Below are 4,876 nucleotides of genomic sequence, written 5' to 3' on the forward strand. Positions count from 1 at the left end.
GAGAGAGAGAGAGAGGGGAGAGGAGAGAGAGAGAGAGAGAGAGAGAGAGAGAGAGAGAGAGAGAGAGAGAGAGAGAGAGGGAGAGAGAGAGTGAGAGAGAAAGAAAGATAATAATAAAAAAAAGTATTTAGAACAAGCTTCCAGTTTCGAAAATAACCGTCGAAGCAAGTTACATAGATAATTAATAATAATAATTATTAATGAATAATGATAATTAATATTAATGATCATTAATAATAATCATTATATTAATGACAGTTCTAATGATACGAATAATAATAGCGATGAAAGAAATAAGGAAACTTTTACTAGCAATAAGAAGTAAAACATTATCAAGTACAATGACAATAAAAAAGGAAATTATTGCAATGAAATTATTGCAATGAAATTATTGCAATGAAACAACAACAAAACGGTGGCAAGAACTGAGATAAACAATGACAATGCAACTGAACAAAAATAATATAAACGGCACTAAAGCAAAAGCAAAGACAGTGAATCTAAACAAAAACAGTGACAATGAAAACTAATCATGAACGAAACGAAATAGACGAAAAACACGGTGACAAGGAAACTAAAAACAAACAAACATAGACAACGAAACTAGATTAAAATAACATTACAGAAAAAAGTGACAATGAAACTAAACTAAAAAAAAAAAAAAAAACACAATAAAAGCAATATTACATAAAGAAGTGACAATGAAACAAAAAAAAAGAAAAAAAGAAAAAAAACATTGACAAAGAAGGTCCCCACGCTAACAAAACCCAGCAAGAGCGCAGATAACGAAAAATCCTCGCATACTGCAGCATGCAACTTGCAGGAATGGGGGTGGGTGGGGATGGGGGGTGGGGAAGAGAGGAAATGCAGTCGCCAAGACCCACTCCGGAGACAACGCAACAGGTGTTAGTTAGGCTTCAGCAAAATTCATAGACCAATCTCACCTAATCAACAGGCTGGAAATGTCACACGGTTGCCCAATCAGCGAGGACAAGTCAAAACAGTCTTTGTGGCTCGTGAGCGTAAGGGCGAAATTCCCGATCGCTCTCCCTGCGTCGCTTACGCCTCTTTGGCCCGTCCCGCCGCGGAGAGGCACGTGAGCCCCGTTAATGCGAACCGATGCAACATTGCAGAGCGATTGTTCACCGCTGCGATTGCGAACGGTCTAGCTTCTAAATCGGGAGGGAGAAAATGGACGTTCTAGAATCGACCGGAGGGAATTCCGGAAAGTCCTGGCGTGGGTTCGGGGTTTTTGGAATGGGGGTTGGAGGAGGGTAGTAACAAACCCCCTGAGGCGAAAGGGGGAGAAGAGGGAGGGGGGGATAAAGGGGGAAGAGGGAGGAGGGGGGATAAGGGGGAGAGAGAAGGGGAGAAGGTTAGAGTGGAGAGGAGAGACGGAGCGACGGAGAGAGGGGGTTGAGCGCGATAGATATAGATAGATAGATAGATAGATAGATAAATAGAGAGAAGAGAGAGAGAGAGAGAGAGAGAGAGAGAGAGAGAGAGAGAGAGAGAGAGAGAGAGAGAGAGAGAAAGAGAGAGAGAGAGATTTACGTATACACCCAACTATATAAGTAGATATAAAGGTGAGCGAGAACTTTAAGGTCAAGAACAAGACAAGTAGAGAGATAAGAGAGAGAGAGAGAGAGAGAGAGAGAGAGAGAGAGAGAGAGAGAGAGAGAGAGAGAGAGAGAGAGAGAGAGAGAGAGAGAGAGAGAGAGAGAGAGAGAGAGAGAGAGAGAGAGAGAGAGAGAGAGAGAGAGAGAGAGAGAGAGAGAGAGCATTATTTATGAGCGTAGATTGGTCGCTGTCGTTCGGGGGCAGAGTGGGCCGGGGCGCGCGCGAGGCCCAGAGGACGTGGCCCATTCTGCCTCTCAGCGCCGTCACAGGGTAAGGGTGGGGGTGGGGGAGGGGGGGAGAGGGTCGAGTTGCCAAGGAGGGAATTAATGCGTCGAGACCGGATAACTGCATAATTATTTTCCATTAATTAGTTCCGCCGCGAGACTGAACCGCCGTGCCCGCGGAGGGGGACTTGGGCACAGGAGCATTACGTGGCAACGGGCAGGGCGTCGGAGGTATGGAGATACTGGATAATGTTTTACACTCGCTTTTTAAAAGGTTTCGATCTACAAGGGAGTAAATGCCGGCTGTTCGAAATCTCTCGGAGAAATACACATAATTTGCCTTTCAAGTGGGTATTTTCAGCCACGCTGGAGCCCTGACCACTAACTAATACCCTGAACCGATGCCCACGTCCCAGTCTTGCCCGAAAATTCGAGAAGGAAATGGCGAAAGAATGACCACAAGGAAGAGAAGAGAGGATAAAGGGGGGGGGGGGTCCGGGTGCCTTCCTCCCCCCATTGTCCCCCCTCACCTCCTCCTCCTCCTCCTCCTCCCTCCTCCTTCTTCCTCCTCCTCCTCCTCCTGCCCCGAAATCAGGGATACACGAGAGCGTTCTAAAATGACCCTTCTGCCCGGCGTCCACAGGGTCGAGTTTCCGTCGTCGGTCGTGAGCCTCTGGGCAACCATTTTATATACAAGAGTTTTTCACCCGGGGAGACTCTCGGGGCAGTCAGGCCGAACCTCGTGGCTGTAACTCCCCTCCCCTTCCCCCCCCTTTCCTCCCTTCCCCTCTCCCCCTCTCACGTGTCTCCGCTCCCTCTCGTTCGTCTCTCCCCTTCCCCCCTCTGCCGTCTCTCCTATCCTCCTCTTTCGTCTCTCCCCTTCCCCTTTCCTCACGTTCCCCCCCCCTCCTGGTCTCTCTTTCCCTCCCCCCTCCCCCCTCCCAGGCTGGTCTTTCCTCCCTCTCTCTTCTCATTTTTTCTCTTATCCCTTCTCTTCTCTCTCCCTCCTTCGTCTCTCCCCTCCCCCCCTTTCGTCTCTCCTCCATCTCCTTTGGCCCCTTCTTTTTCTTCTGCTCTTTTCCTTCCCTTCTTCGTCCTCTTCATCTCTCTCTTCTCTTCTCCCTTCTTCCCTCTTCGGCCTCTCTTTCTCTCACCTTTTCTCCTCTCCACTTCTCTCTTCTGTCCTTTCTCCCATCCTCTCTCTTCGCCTCTTCCCTGTCTTCACTTTTCTCCCCTCCCTTTCTTCCTCCTCTCTCCTTCCCCCCTACCATCTTTCAACCTCCCCATTCTCCTCTTCCTCTCCCTCCTCCTATTTTTCCGCTTCCCCTATCCTCTCCCTCCCCCTCATTTCCCTTTCCTCTATCCCCTCTCTTCCTCTGTCCCCCCCTTCCCCCCTCCCCCCCCTACCCCCTCCCCCTTACCCCCTTTCCCCCCCCTTCCCCTTCCCTTTCCCCCGGCCCAAAATCTTTCCCTTTTCCCCTCTTTTCCCTTTCCCTTTCCCCCTTCCTTTTCCCCCCCTTTTAAATCCCTCCCCTCCCCTTTCCCCCTTCCTCCTTCCCGGGGGCAAGGGGGGGAAAAAAAGGGGGGAAAAAAGGGGGGAAAAAAGGGGGAAAAGGGAAAAGGGGCAAAAAGGGGAAAGGGGGGAAAAAAAAAAAAAAAAAAAAAAAAAAAAAAACCCCCCCCCCCCCAAGGGGAAGAGAAGAAGAAGGAGGAGGGAGGAGAGGGGAGGGGGAGAGAGGAAGGGGAGGGGAGAGAGAGAAAAAGAGAAAAGAGAGAGAGAGGAGAAGGGGGAGGAGGAGAGAGAAAAAGAGGGAGAGAGACGAGAGAGAGAAAAGGAGGGAGGGAGGAGAGAGAAAGGGGGGAACGAGAGAGAGAAAAAGAAGAGAAAAGAAAGAGAGAGAGAAAGAGAGGAGAAAGAAAAAAAAAGAGAAAGAAAAAAATGAGAAAAAAATGAGGGAGAGAGAGAGAGAGAGAGAGAGAGAGGAGAGGGGAAGAGAGAGAGAAAACCCGGGGGAGAAAAGAGAGGGGAGAAAAAGGAAAAGAGAGTAAAGAGGGGAGAGAAAGGAGAGAGAGAGGGGCGGAGGGGAGGGGAGAGGAAGAGAAGAGAAGGAGAGAGAGAGAGGAGGAGAGAGAGGGGTGAGAAAAGGGGGGAGAAAAGAGAAAGAAAAGGAAAGGGGAAGGAAAGAGAGAGAAAGAGAAAAAAAGGGAAGAGAGAGGAGAAAAAGAGGGGAGAGAGAGAGAGGAGTGAGGAGGAGAGAAAAGAGAAGAGAGGGGAGAAGAGAGAGAGAGAAATAGGGAGAGAGAAAAGAAATAGGAGAGAGAGAGAGAGAGAAAAGGGGGGGCGAGGAGAGAGAGAGGGGGAGAGAAAAGAGACAGAAAGAGAGAGAGAGGGGAGGAGAGGGATGGAAAAGGGGGGAAAGGAGAGAGGGGAGTAAGAGAGAGAAAAAAAAAAAGAGAGAGAGAAAAGGGGAGAGAGAGAAGGAGAGGAGGAAAAGAGGGGAGAGAGAGAAGAGAAAAGGAAGAAGAAGAGGGAGAGGGGAGAGAGAGAGGAGAAGGAGAAAAGGGAAAGGGAAAAAGAAAGGGAAAAAAGAGAGAGAGAGAGAAAAAGAGGAGGGGAAAGAGAGAGAGGAGGGGAAAAGAGAGGAGAGGAGAGAGAGAAGAGGGGAGAGAGAGAGAGGAGAGAGGGGAGAGAGAGAGAGAGAGAGAGAGAGAGAGAGAGAGAGAGAGAGAGAGAGAGAGAGAGAGAGAGAGAGAAATGTGATAGATAGATAGTTAGATAGAGAAAGAGAGAGTAAGAGAAAAAGGGAGAGAATGAGATAGATAGACAGATAGAGAGAGAGAGAGAGAGAGAGAGAGAGAGAGAGAGAGAGAGAGAGAGAGAGAGAAGAGTGAGTGTGTGTGTGTGTGTGTGTGAGAGAGAGAGAGGGGAGAGAGACGAGAGAGAGAGAGGAGGAGAGAGAGAGAAGGAGAGGGGAGGAGAGAGAGAGAGAGGAGAGAGAAAAGAGAAAGAAGAGAGAGAAAGGGGGGGGGAG

This window comes from Penaeus monodon, chromosome 18 (assembly GCF_015228065.2).
Source record: "Penaeus monodon isolate SGIC_2016 chromosome 18, NSTDA_Pmon_1, whole genome shotgun sequence".
Lineage (NCBI taxonomy): Eukaryota > Metazoa > Arthropoda > Malacostraca > Decapoda > Penaeidae > Penaeus > Penaeus monodon.